The following is a 19,158-nucleotide window of genomic DNA, read 5'->3' on the forward strand; positions in this document are numbered from 1 at the left end:
AAGCATTCAGCTGCTCAAGTGACTCTTTCCAGGACACATCCAAATCTGTCTCCGAAGTCAAGCTCTCTCTCTTCCTGGTTGGGAGTTTAAGGTACTTATTTACAAACCTTGAAGCTGCTGCTACAATAACAAGACACTGTTATCTCTGGCTTTGCTGCTCCCACTCTTCCATTCAAGATTAATTGCAGCAAGGAGTAATTGCTACACTTGTAGCTCTGAGTTGGACTTTTGGTAGCTAGTTGAAAAGAGAAGGCTGAACTGTATGGGGGATAAACATGCAGAACCAGGCAGGAGCAGCCGCTTGCAAGGGCGGTGAAACAACTGAAGATTGATGAGCTTATAACAGCCAACTGTCCTGTGAGTAACCTTGCTACATTACCTATAGCTTCCAGCATTATTACTTACAACAAATTTGCTTTGCTGAGAAATGAAACCCTCTCGTCCCCACCGGGTGCTTGTGACTTATCTGCAATTTCTACCCCTTGCACCCCCCTACCCCCAAAAAAGTACAGTTCCCCTCTGAAAGTAACCATGCTAACTTTCTAGCTGAACAATGTCTCCTAACTGCTCAAACAGTAATAGCCATCTTTTAAAACTTACAACGGGTTTGCAATCAAATGAACTCAGTTGAAAGTGCTCTGGGGAAACTTACTGAGACCCTTCTTCAATCCAAGGATAATACACAAACCAGGGGGTTCAAAGAAAGGGCAGATGGCAGATTCAGCAGTAAAGACGGCATACAACAACTGGCTCCACAACAATTGGCTTCCCAATTGAATAGGGAGACAAAGTCATCAAAGATCTTTCAGAGCACTCAGGTGATATTACAAATTGCTCCAATTGTCATCAACAGAAAGAGATGGGAGACACACAGATCAGTGATGATCTCCTTGAGTCAACTGTTAAATATAGAAGTGTGGAAGATTGACCTCAAGAATATTCGATGGCTCCCGCACAAGTATGGTCATAAAAGAGTTTGTCTCACCTTTGAACATGCTGTGATCCCTCTCATTCTCCTAAAAATGAGAACTTATCTGGGCAAATTTCAAATTACTCCCTCAAGAGTTTTTTCTGAACCATCAACTTTGCCCCCTCTACAGAGCAGGCCTACTTCTTTGATCCCTGGGAGCAATCCTCAAAGAGTAACCAGGGAAGACTTCAACTTTAGATCTGATTCCAATGCTGGGAAATCAGTAAGGGTACAGCCAAAGAACTCAATGATCTCCCCCTTATCTGATCACAGGTCTTCCCTTTGCAATAGAGAAGAAACTCAAGCTCACTTGATTGACCTTAACAATAAATGGGAGGAAGTCAAAGCTAGTGTTGCTTCCGTATGTAATAAGACCATATCACTGAGAAGTTACCTAATAACGGATGACTCGGGCTTACAAGCCAAAGCTGCACCCCTCAATCAATATCCAATAGCAAATAATGATAACATCTTGATACAAGAACCTAAGCGAGATCTTAAGCATCAGATGGTACTGTGATGATTTGTGTTTTTATGTGTATTAGAATGGGATATGTAGTCCTAAGATTGTCCCAATAGCATCCATTTTGATTTAAAGTCTGTTCTGTAGTAGGAAAGTTTTGTATGCTGTTTTAGAGAAGCTTCGCTCTCTGGTTATCTCGTTGCTAAGATGAGCAGAGAGCAGAGAGTTTCGTAGTCAAAATAATTCTGCCACAAAGTATGAAAACAACTGAAGCTCCATGAGAAAGTTAGGCGGGACAACAAGACCCAGGAGGCATTCTGGGAAGAAGAAAGAAGAGGAGGAGAAGGAGAAGAAAGATGGAGTTTGCCTGAGAAAGGGGCAGACACGTGCTTTTCCCATAATGGACTGGTTTTCAACTAGCATCAGCCTTTGAAGACCCAAGACACGTGAGATGGCTTGTTTATGCTTTTTGTTAGTTAGCATAGTTTCATTTCTTTATTTTTTTAGCTGGAGTGGGGGAGTGGTGTGTTCCGTTGGTCTTGAATGAAAATGTACCTACTGACTTAATTTACTATCAACTGAAACCTTTTCTAAAGTAATTCTTTTTAATAAAACAGTAATGATTGATTTCTATCTAGAAGCTTTGTTTCTTGAACAGACTAGCTGAATGTCTAATTGGCCACGTGGGTTTGCTACCAAACTTTCAGAGCCAAATCATTCTGAGTATATCTCATGGTTATGTCTGTGTTGTTTTCTTAATAAGGAGATTGGCCTCTGAGGAAGAAAATTTAGACAGAACCTGGCTGGGTTTCAATTGGCTCTGCTCAGCAGTTAGAGGTTTGTCTGGTTTTCGTACTCGTCCCAATTTCCAGCACCCCCATAAATCTCTTTGGAGATACGGGGCTGCTTACATGGTTGGCAGCGGCCGGATGAAACACGTGCTTTAGTGTGATTTATGGATTTATGGTGCTTGCTTTGTAAGTGAAGCTGCAGGCATTCTTCCGGAAGCCTTGGCTGAGGGAGTGCGTGCATGCTGTCAGGCTGTAAATTAGCCAAATTGCTTTTCTCTTTCCAGCTAAGGATCTTACGGAAAGACTTAGCTGCAGTGAGGTCTGATAAGAAACAACGCTTAGGTTTTAACAGACATTAAAATCTGTTTAATTGGGCTGTTTAATGAGTGGGCATTTTCATGCAAGTAAACGGTCGCCCTTCTGAAGCTCCAGTTTAGGGCTGTTCCTGCCAGAGTGTTTTATGGCTTTGCTCTTGCCCTACAGTTTCGGCTACATGGGCAGAGAGAGATTTTTCCTTTTGGGTCAGTTTGGCGTTTGCTTTGGATGCAGCTTATATGGAGCAACACTTGGAAGCAGAAGAATTTTTGGAATTGCCTGGAGAGCTGTTTGTGACTCAGAAAAGTTAAGATTGGTAGTGCATCTGCTAAGCTGCCTTTGGTTAGTACAGATACGAAGCCCTGGCACCAAGAGCTTTTGGAGGCTCTTGAACACGACGTCTTGTCTCCAAGTGGTGCTAAGCAAAGGATTACTTATGATTCTTCACAACTGAGAAGGGAATTACAAAAGGGAGATATAATGGCTAAACTCCCAGCACAGGACGTCCAGGATCTACTTAGATCTGATTCAGATCAAACTTGGACTAAGTTGCAACAGATGGATCAGGCAGAGGAAATGGCGGGTGCCAGCACTCCAGTAGGGAGGGGAGTGCCAGGCAGAGGCATTTCTGATGGGACAGCAGGAGCAGCAGCAGCAGCAGCAGCCGGTGCTGTGGGTCCTGATCCTAACAAGAGTCTATCACCAGTGGATAAGTTAGCAATGATGTTTGCTGATTTTGTTGCTTGTCACACTCAAACTATTTGTAATCAGAGCATGGCTGATGAGTTATTGAAGCAGTACAGAGAGGCAAAGGTGGAGCGGTTGGTTAATGAGCTGAAGGAAAAAGAGGAGTTTAAGAACTCAATAGCCAGTGTTGATAGAAGCAATCTACCTTACTACCATGATGGCGATGATATCTTAGCATTTTTATCGATATTTGAACAGGCGTGTCGAGATCTTAAGATACCGGAGGCCTGGCACCTCAAGCTACTGCGTACTCAGTGTTCTGGGCAACTTGCCAACTTGGTAGCCAAATTATCTGATGAGGACCCTGACTGGCCTACTTTTAAAGAGGTGGTAAAGAGAAAATTTGGTTTCACTTCGGAAATACTGAGGCAGAACTTTAGAAAACTGAAAAAGCAGCCTAATGAGTGTTATTCTGCACTAGCTGACAAAATAGAACATCTAGGTGATCAGTGGTTGAGCTCCTTGGGCGCCAGTACTTTTGCGGATTTAAGAACTGTGTTGTACATGGAGCATTTTCTTAATTTAGTGCCTTCAGAAATAAGGAGTACTTTGTTGGAGAGAGGATACAAAGACTTGCAAACCCTTGCTTTAAAGACTGATGAAATTCTCTCCTTTAAAACGCATGAACCTGCTGTTAGGCCAAAGACTGCACCAGTAGCGCCTAAGAGACAGAGTCAGCCTGAATTTAGAAAGTCTTTTCCTCAAGAGCCCAGGCAAAGTTCATTTGAGCAACGCAGGAGTCTAGCTCCTAGCCAGAGTAAAACGCCTCTTAAATGTTTTGAATGTGGTGGCTCTCATCTGCGACGAGATTGCCCGAGGTTGAATGTGCCAGCTAGCCAAGTTAAGGAGCCAGCTAGGAAAACACCTGTGCCAGCTCCACGCAGATCTAAAGCAGGCACACCCAAGATGGCGTATGTAAGATCTGTGCCAGCAGGAACTCAGCAAGTGCCAGCTGCCAGTAATGCAGTTTCTGTGCCTCACCAGTCAAGCATTGTGCCTTCACAGAGTCAGGAAGGAGTTAACCTAACTGTAACCCCTTCGCAAGCCAGTGGAATGCAGGCAGCAGTAAACCAATATGTGCCTAGAGTTTTGGACTTACAAATTGCTTCAATTTCCTCAGAAATTGTAAAAGAGACTGCATCAGGAGAGAAGTTTTCTGTTATGGATCCTGATTGCATAGTACCAACTGCGCAAAGGGACTGGGCAACCCGCACATTTTCTGAGGTGGTTTTTCTTCACACACCTGGAGGTGATATGGCTTTAAGTGCTTTTCGTGACTCGGGTGCCGACATTTCTTCGATAAGCAAACGTTTTCTAGACCCCACCTTAATCTTGAACAACCTGAGGTGTCCAGTAAAAACTTATGGATCTGTAGAGACTGATCAGCGTTTCATTCCTTTAGCTTATGTCAAAATTTCGTATAAGAGCTGGTCAGGGGCAAAACATATTTTAACCCATGAGGGAAAACCTGATTTTCTTCTTGGAAATGATCTTGCTTTTTTGGATCACATGCAGAGTCAAAATGCAACTTCAATGTCGGTAGTTACGCGTTCTCAAAGTAGGGAGATGCATGATCCTGAACGGGAGCAGGAATCCTCTGAGGATAGCTCAGATGGAGACCTTACCCAACAGCAGCCTCTTGTGACCGAACCTGATAATGCAGCTACAACTGAAACTAAAATGGAGGAAGTGATACCTAAGGGATCAGAGGACTTTAGACTGAAGCAACTTAATGATCCCTCTCTAGCTTCTTTGAGGTCACAAGCAGACAACTATGCTGAACGTCCTGCGCATCAGCAAGTTAGTTTCCTGTGGGGAGAAAATGGACTTTTGTACAGAGAATATTTCCCCAAATCCAACTTGGATGCCCAACCTGTTCAACAGTTAGTCGTGCCTACTGAATATAGACTGAGAATACTAGAAATGGCTCATGACCATCCGAGTAGTGGGCACCAGGGAATACAAAAAACCCTAAAGAGAATTTCTCACCATTTTTACTGGCCTGGTATTTCAAAAACTGTAAAGGACTATGTCAGTTCTTGTGACTATTGCCAACGCACAGGCCATCAAACTGACAAGGTAAAGGCCGAAATGCAGATTATGGAAATTCCTGACCAAGTGTTCCAGTGTTTGCAAATGGATGTGCTAGGACCTTTTGTTCCTACTAAATCTAAGAAGAAATACATCATTTCTTTCATCTGTTCTGCCAGTAGGTGGATCGAGGCTTACGCTATTAGCAACCTGACAGCTACCACCATAGCTAGAATTATCGTGGACTTGTGCTCACGTATTGGAGTACCATCCAAAATAATTTGTGATCAAGCAGGAGCCTTTACAAGTGAACTTATGTGTAAGATCTGCGAGATAAGTGGAATAACCATCAGTTTTTCCACGGCCCATCATCCTCAATCTCATGGTATGGTGGAAAGAGGTCAACAAACTTTGCTCAGGATGATTAAAACTTTGACCCAAGAATATGGAAACATTTGGGATGAGCTTTTGCCTTTTGCTTTGTTTGCTTACCGTAGCTCAGCTCATTCTTCACTAGGTGGCTTTTCTCCAAGTGAGGTGGTGTTTGGAAGAAATCTACAAGGACCATTGGACTTCCTGAAATCCGATTGGGAAGGTGTGGTTAAAAGTAGTACTGTGCCAGTTGCTGATTTTGTCAGAAAACTTCAAGAGAAACTCTTGGCTGTCCAGGAGTTGGCCAGAGACAATTTGTTGGATGCTCAAGCAAGTCAGAAGTTCTTCCACGACAAGAGATCCAGACACAGGGAATTTTCTGTGGGTGATTTGGTACTTGTTCTGAACCCACTCAGACCTTCTAAGCTAGAAGTTGTCTGGGAAGGTCCAGGTGAAATTGTTCAAAAATTGGGAAATGTCAATTATCTTGTCAAAATGTTGGATTCTAATAAGAAACCTGTTCTTTACCATGTCAATAGTTTGAAACTGTACAAAGATAGATCTGCAATGGTTTTTCAATGTCATGCTGAATATTTTCATGCTGCAAATGAACCTATTGATATGTTATCTGAATTGCAAGATGCAGGTACATGGTCTGATAATCTTGTTTTAACAGGTACTGTTGATCAGAAAGAAAGGTTGTTTCAAATTTTAGAACAATACCAAGATGTGTTTTCAGATAAACCAGGTTACACCAAATTGATCAGTCATGTGATAACTACTGAGAACAACGCCCAGCCCATACGGTCTAGCCCATATAGAGCAATTGGTAATCATGCTATCCAAATTGAACAAGAGATACAAAAGATGTTATCTTTGGGGGTGATTGAACCGTCATTCTCCCCTTGGGCTTCTCCGGTGGTTCTGGTGCCAAAACGTAACGCTTTGGGTGAAATTCTCGAGGAAGTAAGATTTTGTGTTGATTACAGAAAGTTAAACAGTGTTACTGTTCCAGATCCATACCCATTGCCTAGAATGGATGATTTAATTGAACATCTTTCAAAGACTAAGTTTATCAGCATTCTCGATCTAAAGAATGCTTATTGGCAGCTTCATTTAGCTGAAGATTCACGAGATAAGACCGCTTTCATCACGCATGTGGGAACTTTCCGTTTCCGCAGATTGCCATTTGGTTTGAAGAATGCAGGTGCGTCATTTCAAAGGATGATAGACAAACTTTTACAAGGTTTACCTTTTGCAAGTGCTTATCTTGATGATGTTGCCATTTTCAGTTTTGATTTTGATTCTCACATGTCTCACATTGAAACTGTTTTGTCCAGACTTCAACAAGCAGGACTGACAGTCAAAGCCAGCAAGTGTCAGTGGATGCAAGGAAAAGTCATGTACTTAGGTCATTTGATTGGGCAAGGAGAAATTCAGACTTTGCAAGCTAAAGTACAATCTATTAATGATTGGCCTATTCCTAAAACTAAGAAACAGGTACGCTCGTTTTTGGGCCTAGTTGGCTACTACAGAAAATTCATTCCTGATTTCAGTCATTTGGCTTCACCTCTGACAGAGCTCACTAGGAAGAGACAGCCTGTCAAGGTAAAGTGGACACCAGAGTGTCAAGGTGCCTTTGAAGCTTTAAAAGCTAAGATTATGGATGCACCTATACTGAAATCCCCTGATTTTGACAAACCATTCATTTTACAAACTGATGCTTCTGAATTAGGACTGGGAGCTGTTTTGTTACAGCAAGGAGAAGATGGGAACCTTTACCCTATCTCATACTTCTCTAGAAAACTCTTGGATAGAGAGAGAAGTTACGCAGTACCTGAAAAAGAAGCTCTTTCTATATTTTGGTCTCTCAATTTACTTCGACCTTACCTATGGGGTCGTAAGTTTACACTCCAAACAGATCACAGAGCTTTAGTTTGGTTGCAGAAGATGAAATCTCACAACCAAAAATTGTTGAGATGGAGTCTAGCATTGCAAGATTTTGATTTTGAAGTTCAACACATTCCTGGAAAATTGAATGTAGTGGCAGATGGTCTTTCTAGAATGTACTGTGAAGATTCTTATGAACCTGAACGTTGAAGCAATGTATTCAACAGTGGGCTATGTTTCAGTATTGTAATAGTTAATCTGTAGTTGAATTTTGAGATGTAACCAGTTAATTACTTTGAATTACTTTTTAGTTACTTTTACTTGATTTCTTAAAATTAGATCAGATTAACTGCTCTGAATTTTAACGATAATCAGGGGGGGCATGTGATGATTTGTGTTTTTATGTGTATTAGAATGGGATATGTAGTCCTAAGATTGTCCCAATAGCATCCATTTTGATTTAAAGTCTGTTCTGTAGTAGGAAAGTTTTGTATGCTGTTTTAGAGAAGCTTCGCTCTCTGGTTATCTCGTTGCTAAGATGAGCAGAGAGCAGAGAGTTTCGTAGTCAAAATAATTCTGCCACAAAGTATGAAAACAACTGAAGCTCCATGAGAAAGTTAGGCGGGACAACAAGACCCAGGAGGCATTCTGGGAAGAAGAAAGAAGAGGAGGAGAAGGAGAAGAAAGATGGAGTTTGCCTGAGAAAGGGGCAGACACGTGCTTTTCCCATAATGGACTGGTTTTCAACTAGCATCAGCCTTTGAAGACCCAAGACACGTGAGATGGCTTGTTTATGCTTTTTGTTAGTTAGCATAGTTTCATTTCTTTATTTTTTTAGCTGGAGTGGGGGAGTGGTGTGTTCCGTTGGTCTTGAATGAAAATGTACCTACTGACTTAATTTACTATCAACTGAAACCTTTTCTAAAGTAATTCTTTTTAATAAAACAGTAATGATTGATTTCTATCTAGAAGCTTTGTTTCTTGAACAGACTAGCTGAATGTCTAATTGGCCACGTGGGTTTGCTACCAAACTTTCAGAGCCAAATCATTCTGAGTATATCTCATGGTTATGTCTGTGTTGTTTTCTTAATAAGGAGATTGGCCTCTGAGGAAGAAAATTTAGACAGAACCTGGCTGGGTTTCAATTGGCTCTGCTCAGCAGTTAGAGGTTTGTCTGGTTTTCGTACTCGTCCCAATTTCCAGCACCCCCATAAATCTCTTTGGAGATACGGGGCTGCTTACAGGTACCTCATCAGGATATTCCAATTCTGATTTCCTTAGATGGTGAAGAAACTGAAAACAACAAAGGACATCTCATGCATTGGGCTAGTTCACGAGAATCATTTGATTCTGAACTTCGAACATTAGCCACTCTGGAGAAGGACACGACTACTCAACTTAGCCCTCTAAAAACTGTATCTCAACCCACTCTACCGCAACACAGCACAATTCACTCTGCAGACATGCATCACTCTGGAATGACCGACATGGGTACACCTTTTAATCTTAACACCCAGAATCCTCCCCTATCTCCTGATCTTATGGACTGACAGAAAACTATAAATGACACCATCTCTGTTCTGTCATCGAATATAGCAGGATGGAATGCAAAGAGCAATGACAATTCCTTCATCAAGTATCTTTCTAAGTTCGATATCTTACTGCTGCAAGAGATTTGGGCACTAGGGGAAATTGAAGTTAATGGTTACTCTGCCCACCAAATAAGTGTCATTCCCAGTGAAAAGAGGGGCAGAACCAAGGGCGGCCTTATATTGGTTTCAACTATGCTCAATATTATAATGACCAAACTCCCCTCCCTTAATCAATATGCTGCAGCAGTGAAGGTCAAATTTAATCACAGTACAATAGTGTTCATCAATGTATATTTACCACCCCAGAGACGGAATGCCCAGATCGAACGGATTTACCAAGATCTTGAATCCTATATTCAAAACCTTTTGCTAACTAACGATGACCAAATGATAATTGGGGGTGATTTTAATGCCAGATTGGGTACAAATGACTCTGCTCTTTATGCTGTTTATAATTTATGCCCACCTGATGGATTACACTTCCCCATAGTCACTAGGCGCCTCTTTAAAGATACCATCAGTAATTATGCAGGCCTTAATTTGGCACAGTTAGTTTATCGCCTTGACCTACACATATTAAATGGAAGTACTTCAGGTGACATACCAGGGGAATTCTCTTTCTGGTCGGGAACGAGGATGAGTACCATAGATTATATGATTGTCAGCTGTAACATACTGAATACTGTCATCAGTATGGTGATCAGCAGTAGGATTGATAGTGATCATCTGCCACTAAAATTGTACCTGAAGTTACAAGAACACCACACTCATATTGAGAAGGCCTTCCCTGTGAATCCTGAGATGATACTAACCAACTCCAGGATCAAATGGTCAGGAAAGGCCGCAATCTATTTTACTAATCTACTTAATAACAATCAGTTCTCTGAGATCCATTCCACCTTTCTCAAAGTGGGCCAAAGTTGCAACATAATTGTGCTGTATGAAACACTAATAAATAAACTAGTAGACTTAGCTGATTCAAATAACTCAGCAAAAACCCATACTAACAAGTGCAGGTCCTATAACTGGTTTGATAAGGAGTTGATGCAAAAAAAACTGGTAATTTCAAAATTTAAACAAAATAAAAAACAAAAACCCATCATCAATAGAAGTGGAGGAACTGCTGCAACTTAAGAAAGACTATAAGAAATTAATTAAAGAGAAAAAGAGAGAGCTCAACAGATAGAATGGGAAAAACTTATCAAAGCAGTCAGGGGGAAAGATATGAAATCATTTTGGGAATTCATAACATTTACTACCAACAATCTTTCAGTTAGGATGAACTCTTATATTAACGATCGAGTGTGGGAAGCCCACTTCCATGAGCTTTATGCCAAAAGAGACAATCCCTCATTTCATGTGAGTCGTCTATATGTGAATCTACCAGAATGGCACCCTGTATCAATCACTGAAATAAAAGACCTTGTGAACCAACTGAAAATTGGTAAGGCCCCAGGATGTGATGGTATTCGTCCCGAACTCATTAAGAACAACTGTGAATGGTGGGCTCCAATTCTGGCAAACCTTTTCACCTTTATAGACCAAAATGCTCACATGCCATCGGAATAGGGCACAGCCATTATTATCCCCATTTATAAAAAAGGTAAAAAAGACAATCCAGCTAATTATAGGCCAGTCAGTCTACAACCCATAATTAGTAAGCTTTATGCCAGACATTTATCATGGAAATTGATAGATTGGACGGACTCTGAGAGTGTTTTGGCAGATGAACAAGCTGGATTTAGATCTGGTAGATCTACACAGGACCGTGCCCTAATTCTAAGGCACCTAGTAGATAAGTACACCAAGAAACCCCGAGGGTCCCTATTTGCCGCTTTTATTGATCTTAGATCGGCTTTTGATCTAATTTCACAAGATAGGCTCTGGAGTAAGTTAGAGTCTTCCACAATAGATCGACGCCTTCTGCTGCTTATGTATAAGCGGCATGAAAATACAGTACAACGCTCAGAATTAGATGCAACAAGGAAGGACACTTGTCTGATAAAGTTCCAACTTATAATGGTGTGAAGCAAGGGTATATATTAGCTCCATTGTTATTTAATTTCTATATCAACTCAATGGTAACGGCACTCAGCCATCCAGAGTTCCATCCCCCCAAACTAGCCAATAGACAATATCACTTGTGTTATACGCAGATGATGCAGTACTAATTTCACAGACACCAATAGGGCTTAAGAGAGCTTTATACGCTCTTGCACAATACTGTAAAGAAGAAATGCTACAGATAAATTACTCGAAGACCAAAGTTTTAGTGTTCGCTCAGAGGCCCAGGATCTATAAGTGGTTAATAGATGAGCATGAGATTGAACAAATTAAGGCCTATAAATATTTGGGCGTTGTTTTCCAATATAAAGGAAACAACAAGGCCCATGTTAACAACGTGGTACAAGCAGCACAAAAATCTAGCCTTACTATGCTAAAATTCTTCTATTCTAAGGGAGGCCAGTACATTCCAGCTGCACTACGATTGTTTCAGGCCAAATCCCTTAGTCAGCTCTTGTATGGGGCACAATTGGTCCCCTATTCTTTGTTTATCCAGTTAGAAGTAGTTCAGTCCAAATTTGTGAGGGCTATATTACAAGTTCCAAGAGGGGTATCTAATGCAGCCCTCAGGCTTGAAGTGGGCTACCTAAAGGTTGAAGCCAGAGCTTGGCTCGCTATTTTTAACTTTTGGTTAAAACTAACCTTTCAACCAATTGGACTGACTTCACTGGTATTACACGATAACCATCAGTCACCTTGGAAGAGAGCAATATACCATAAAATCAACAGATACGTTTGGGGGGGCCACCTTGGCCGCGAAGAGTGGGGTCCGCAGCCTGGGCATATATTTGGACCCAACGCTCACCATGGAAACGCAGGTGGCATCGGTAGTCCGCACCGCATTTTTCCATCTTTGGCAGATTGCCAGGCTGCAACCCTATCTCAACACAGGGGCGCTCACTACCTTGGTGCATGCGCTCGTAATCTCAAGATTAGATCACTGTAACGCGCTCTACGTGGGGCTGCCTTTGAGGCTGACACAGAAACTTCAGGTGGTGCAGAATACGGTGGCCAGGCTCCTTACAGGAGTGAGGAAATACCAACACATCTCTCCAACACTGGCTGCATTGCATTGGCTGCCCATCTGTTTCCGTGTCAACTTCAAAGTTTTAATGCTTACTTATAAGGCCCTAAACGGTTTAGGACCTCGATATTTGGTGGAACGCCTCCTCCCAACAAGGTCTACCCGGATCACCCGCACGAGTCAGGAGGTGAGGCTGAGGAGCCTGATGCCGAGAGAGGCCCAGAAGGAGAAAACATGAAACCGGGCCTTCTCGGAGATGGCTCCTCGCCTCTGGAACAATCTCCCTCCCGAGATTCACACGGCCCCCACGCTGGGCACCTTTAAAACCCAACTAAAAACATGGTTATTTATCCAGGCCTTCCCTCCAGCCAATTCTTGATTTCTCTCTTACTTTTCCTTCTTTATTTTACTGCTGTTGCTGTTTGATTATTATGTATTTGTCTATGTTTTTATTATCTGATTTTATATTGCAAGCCACCTAGAGTGGTCCGGTGGGCCAGATAGGTGGGGTATAAATCAAATATATCAAATAAATAAATAATATTCAGTAGAAAGTATCCAACAAATGGGATACGTTAAGGCCAAGAGTAATCTTAGGCAGTGTATTATTGAGACAGAAAGGCAGCAGGATCTTGGTATTATCAGAAATAGGTTTATAGTTGACAGCGCATTGCTCCCACTGAAACAGGCAAAATATCTCTACTTACCCCTAACACCTAAACAATGCAAGCTCTTACTTTGACCCACTTCAGTGCACTTCCGTCAGCAGTCCAGGAAGGGAAGTATAACAACATCCCTTACACTAAGTGTTTATGCCCCTGTAACTCTGGTGAGATTGAATCTATCTCCCATGTATTGTGCTTTTTATTCTGACATTCGAGAAGTCCATGTTAACCCTTACATAAGGGCATTTCCTGGACGATCAGAGGCACATTACACACTGCTTTTGCTGACAGGGCGATGCCCTGAGAGATATACTGGGCTAAATTCAGATATGCTGACAAAAGTAGCTAAATTTTGTGCTGCTGCAATCAAAATCCGTGAAGGAAAGGTTCCACCTAGAGCGCAGCTATAGAATCTGTAAATTGGTGTATAAATTGGTAATGTTCACACGGGCTCTACGAGCTTCAAAGTAACAATTTTGGCATTCAATGTAAGCAGTAATAGCCCATAGATAAGGCCTATGATAGGGAGTAGGAGATATTTAGTAAGATATATGAATGTGGTTTTATATATATGTATATGGATGTTTTTAGTCCTTTGATGTTTTAGTGTTTTTAATGTTTTTAGTTTTTATGTTCCCAAATTTAAATAATGCATCTTAATTTTGCTGGTCAATGACCGTAATAAAACATTTCTTTCTTTCTTTAAATGCCTATTCAAAATAAATAGCCTGAAACTATGGAGAAAAGTTGTCATCTTTATATGTTCTTCATTGTCTGGTATAATTGAGTCTTTCATCCCAAGTTTGATTATTCAGACTGTTCTTGATGAAGAGCAGGAACTAAAATTCGGTTAACATTATAAAACTTCCATTTGAAATACACAAAACCACGTTTCTTAAATTGCTGTAGCCAAGTTTTTTTTCTCTTGTAACTAGTTCTAGTCAACCATCTGGTCACATCATCTTGGATATATTAAAGTTCTTCGTGACCTCTGTGAATCATACTATGGGTAACCTGAGCATGTGCAGAGCCTTGTCAGAATATTCTAGAGCTTCTGCGGTAGCAAAAAGATACATTAGTGCAGAACCACCACCCCCAGTATATGTGTCTTGGCGCCCTCAGTTTGTTTCAACTGCCACGCTGAGAGCCTCAATTGTTGCTTCTGTGAGTCTCTTCTAAAAGCAAAAGAAAAGTTACTGATTTTTAAAATCTTGCTTTAACCTATTCTTTATTACTACAGTGGTGCCTCGCTTGGCAATGTTAATCTGTTCCAGTCAAATCGCTGTAGAGCAAAATTGTCGTCAAGCGGGGAAAAACCCATTGAAATGCATTGAAAACCACTCAATGCGCTCCAACGGGCTAAATACCTAATCATCCATTGAAGATACTCCATAGGGCAGCCATTTTCCGGTTCCTCTCTTGCAAAAAATCCGTCCTAAAAACAGCAAGGAGCCATTTTGCACAGCGGACTGCCATTTTGAGAGCCGCTGATCAGCTGTTTTCAGACCATTGTTAAGTGAAAAATTGGTTCCCGAAGCAGGGAACCGATCATCGTTAAGTGAATTTTACCCATTAAAACATTGTTTTGCGATCGCAAAAACCTCATCGTCAAGCAGATTCGTCATTTAACAAGGTAATTGTTAAGTGAGGCACCACTGTATTCTTACTACTTTTACAAAACAACACACTCTGGCCTTAGGGCTGAAGCACACACACACCATTTTTCTCTCCAAACCATTTTTTCAGTTCATGGCCTCTTCAGGCCCATTTAAACGCTGTGTGGCCTGTGACAATAAAATTCCACTCCCCAACGGCCATGTTAAATGTCTTTTTTGCCTCAGTGAGGCTCATAAGCTTCCATGTGCCCTCACTGCAAAAACTTTAAGTGCAGAGTTCTCCGCAGTCGCCTTTCTAGGTTTAAGCTTTGACTTTGGGAGCAATCTCTCCAACCTGCTAAACCCATGGCCCAATCTTCCTGCAAATCCATCTCACACGCTAAAGCTATGGATAAGGCCGTTTCCAAAGTGACAAAACAACGTCCTTCGGCCGTTCCATCTCACTCTGATCTACAAGAGCCTTCTGTACCCCTGACATTGACTGCCACACGGGTGCAAAAGCCCAAGCAGTCAATGTAAGCAATCCCCCAACTCCAAGGAGATTAAGGGGAAGCCGGAGAAGGAGAGATTCCAGAAAATTAGTCAGTCCTTATGAGCTAAGATGAGCCCTAGATTTCAGCCAGGCCCTGCACTAATTTTCCTTCCTCAAGTCCATCCCCTTTGTTAAGTAAAAACAAGAAACACAGACAATCCATGAGTTTACACTCAGGCTAATCTGGGCTCTATATGGTAGCAAACACACATGGCCAATTAGATAGGTAAGTCTGTTCAAGAAACCAATGCATGCAATTCCAAAACATTACTACTTTATTTATTTATTTATTTATTTATTTATTTATTTATTTATTTAATTTATACCCCACCTATCTGGCCCACCGGACCACTCTAGGCGGCTTCCAAATATAAAATCAAATAATAAAACATAGACAAATACATAATAATCAAACAAGAACAGCAGTAAAAATAAAAAAGAAAAGTAAGAAAAAATCAAGAGTTGGCTGGAGGGAAGGCCTGAATAAACAGCCATGTTTTTAATTGGGTTTTAAAGGTGCCCAGCGTGGGGGCCACGCGAATCTCCGGAGGGAGATTGTTCCAGAGGCGAGGCGCCATCTCCGAGAAGGCCCGGTTCCGTGTCTTCTCCTTCCGGGCCTCTCTCGGCATCAGACTCCTCAGCCTCACCTCCTGACTTGCGCAGGTGATCCGGGTAGACCTTGTTGGGAGGAGGCGTTCTGCCAAATATCGAGGTCCTAAACCGTTTAGGGCCTTATAAGTAAGCATTAAAACTTTGAAGTTGACACGGAAACAGATGGGCAGCCAATGCAATGCAGCCAGCGTTAGAGAGATGTGTTGATATTTTCTCACTCCTGTAAGGAGCCTGGCCGCTGCATTCTGCACCACCTGAAGTTTCTGTGTCAGCCTCAAAGGCAGCCCCACGTAGAGCGCGTTACAGTGATCTAATCTTGAGATTACGAGCGCATGCACCAAGGTAGTGAGCTCCCCCATGTCGAGATAGGGTCGCAGCCTGGCAATCCGCCAAAGATGGAAAAATGTGGTGCGGACTACCGACGCCACCTGCGTTTCCATGGTGAGCGTCGGGTCCAAATATATGCCGAGGCTGTGGACCCCACTCTTCGCGGCCAAGGTGGCCCCCCCAAATGTGAGAGAGCCACCCAAGCCACCTACCACGGGGGCACCCACCCTCAGAACTTCCGTCTTATCCGGATTCAGCCTCAGTCCGTTCTCCTGCATCCATTGCATTTATTAAGACATATTGTTCAGAAAAGAATTCAGATTATAGTAAAGCATTTCAGTTAGAAACATTTTCATATCAAGGCTGACAGATCACCCCCACTACTCCAGCTATAAAAATAAAACAAGAAATGCATTCTAAACTAGCATAATGCATAAGCGTAGTCATTCTTACATATCCTGAGACTTCACAGTGCATAGTCCAACAGGTAAGGTAAAATCCAGTTGTAATCCATTAGTCCATGTTGGCAAGAAGACTCCATTCAAAAGTTATAATCCATTTTGGGAAAAAGCACATGTCTATCCTTTCTCAGTCAAACTCCATCTTTTTTTCCCAACTTCAACCCACTTCCTTCTTCTTCCCAGGATGCCTCATAAGGAACACGCCTCCTGGGTCTTGTTGTCCCGCCTAACTTTCTCATGGGAGCTTGAGTTGTTATCATGTTTTGTGGCAGAATTATTTTGACTACCAGGAATGTAACTCTCTGGCTCTCTTAGCAACTAGATAACCAGAGAACGAAGCTTCTCTGACACAGCATGTAAAATTTTCCTACCACAGACACAGACATTAAATCAAGATGGATGCTATTGGGACAATCTTAGGACTACATATCCCATTCTCGTAACACATAAAAACACAAATCATCACAGCCTTATAGGCTGTTGATTTGCTCATGCAGTAGTAATCAGTGTCAATCTTCCAGTATGATTGGATTGGCAGAGGATTTGAAGTAGGTTGAAAAGTCTGACTTTAGTTAATGGTTAAACAGTTGGGTTTGAGGTTTTCTGATTAGGAACTCTAGCTTGTTAGTTGGGTTTGCTTCAAAATGAGTTGAGGATGAGTTTTTAAATATGAATTTCATGAAAGCTCTGATGTTTGTTTATTTATTTATTTAGATTAGTTTAAAATATTTTTTACTCTGCCTTTCTCCTCTAAAGGATACAAGGCAACTGATTTGAACTTATATATGCCAGCATGAGTGTGGATACTGATTTCTCTGTATAGTGAGAAGCAGATTACAAAATCCACTGCTTCTCATCTTTGTATTCAGATGCTTTCTCTTCTCAGTACTTCTGAATAATTTCTTTAAAATTCATTCAAACTGTGATTCTTTTTCTCATGAAAGAAAAGAGTTCCAACTCATATGTAAAGTTGTTATTTGCAAGAGAATCACAATTTAGTATGGTGTACAGACACATAAACTTGTAGGCCCCTTCCAACTTCACTTTCTGTGTGCCTTTCCACGATACCTACTGTTTCTTCATACAGTGAAAATGGAACAATTTCCTTTCTCTGGTGACTATTTTCCCAAACATTCTTCATACAGCATGCACAAATTTTAATTCATACTGAAAGATGGAGTGCAAAATGACAGAGATTATCATGTTGTTCTTTTTCTTCTAATTTCAGATATTCTGTTGTGGCACTACTACTCTTCAGCTTGAATTTTCTTGCATTGCCAGAAGGATGGCACTTCATGAAGAAGCCTGATATAAACAAGAAGTACAAATTATATCGACCAGAGACTTTTTTTTAGTTCTATGAAGCTAAACTTTTTACATATTTAAAAATTGTTAATACTGCCATCAATAAAAGCACCATGCTATATTCTGGCCTTGCTTTGCTTGTTTTGTCTGGTATCAGTGTCCTTATTAGAAACATTATCACTGGATGCAGTCTTAATTCAGAATGAAATTTCAGTATTTCAAAATGTATGAACTCCACACTTGCAAAATCTAAGAACTCAGAAGGAACTTGTTTTTTGTTTGTTTGTTCTTTTGCAAAGGTACATTTAAGTTCAACGTCAGTTGTCACTACTATTTATAGATTTATTTCTTTAAAACATCAGCAGTGTGCCTGGTGCTTTAGAGAATACAGGAAGATATGTTCCTAGCTGAGTGAACTTTCAAGTACAAATTCAATACAGAAAAAAACAGGAAGAAGAGGAACGTGGAAAGAGGTTGAGACAAATGAAGAAAGAATGTACATATTATGTGTTCATAATATGATGGTTGGTTGTTGTTTTTTTCGTTTGGTTACATGAACATGAAGTCAATTCATCAACATGTAAAATCAGAAACAGGCATCACATAAAGTGTACAACATCGTACAACAGGTTTTTGCCAAATTTTTGCATGCTGTAGGTCCTAGGTTCAATTCATGACATTTCCCACTAAGTCTGAGTAAGACTGCCACCTAAAACACTGGAGGAGCACTGTGTAGATACTATCAATCTAGATGGACCAATAGTGAAATCTGGTACAGTGGTGCCTCGCTTAACGATTGCCTCGTTTAGCGATGTTTTCGCTTAACGATGTTTTTTAAAAAGAATTCTATGCATCATTTAACAATGTTTCCTATGGGCGATTTTCGCTTAGCGATTTCGGGACCATGCTTCACATAGCGAATGCATTTTTAGGTCCCCTGTTTCGCTTAATGATGTCACTTTTTTCAATTTTAAAAGTGTCTTAAAATGTTCAAAAATGTTTTAAATACTTGGAATCGTTAGCACACCTTCTAAAACATGTGCAAACTTAATTTGGCTTTGATCTGACTTTTCGTTAATTTTTGGTGAATTTTTATCTCCCCCATAGGAAAGCATTGAAACCAACTTTTGACAGCTGTCAAAAGTTGGGCTCAATGCATTTCAATGGGGGAGGATAAAATTCACAAAAAATTAACAAAAAGTCAGCAACTGTTTTAAATGCTTGGGTTCGTTAGAGCACCTTCTAAATCATGTGCAAATTTAGTTTGGCTTTGTTCTGAGTCTTCGTTAATTTTTTGTGAATTTGTTTCTCCCCCATAGGAAACAATGGAGCCCTACTTTTGACAGCTCCATTGTTTCCTATGGGGGAGAAAAAAATTCGC

The 19,158-nt window shown here is 41.1% G+C and overlaps 1 protein-coding gene across 7 annotated transcripts in view; it reads left to right on the forward strand.

Moving 5' to 3' along the window:
* Positions 1-17,898, forward strand: part of TDRD3 (tudor domain containing 3) — a 267,090-nt gene extending 249,192 nt beyond the window's left edge. For 3 of the 7 annotated variants that reach the window (XR_013543717.1, XM_020792506.3, XM_078390744.1), the window contains one exon: positions 17,701-17,898. The gene's annotated coding sequence lies outside the window, so the exon portion shown is untranslated. Of the gene's footprint in view, positions 1-3; positions 1,482-8,823; positions 15,528-17,700 lie in introns of those variants that run through there. The other 4 variants (XR_013543718.1, XR_013543713.1, XR_013543715.1 and 1 more) reach the window with 3 other exon arrangements.
* The last annotated feature ends 1,260 nt before the right edge of the window (positions 17,899-19,158 follow it).

The sequence above is a fragment of the Pogona vitticeps genome, chromosome 3 (genome assembly GCF_051106095.1).
Source record: "Pogona vitticeps strain Pit_001003342236 chromosome 3, PviZW2.1, whole genome shotgun sequence".
In the NCBI taxonomy this organism is placed as follows: Eukaryota; Metazoa; Chordata; class Lepidosauria; order Squamata; family Agamidae; genus Pogona; species Pogona vitticeps.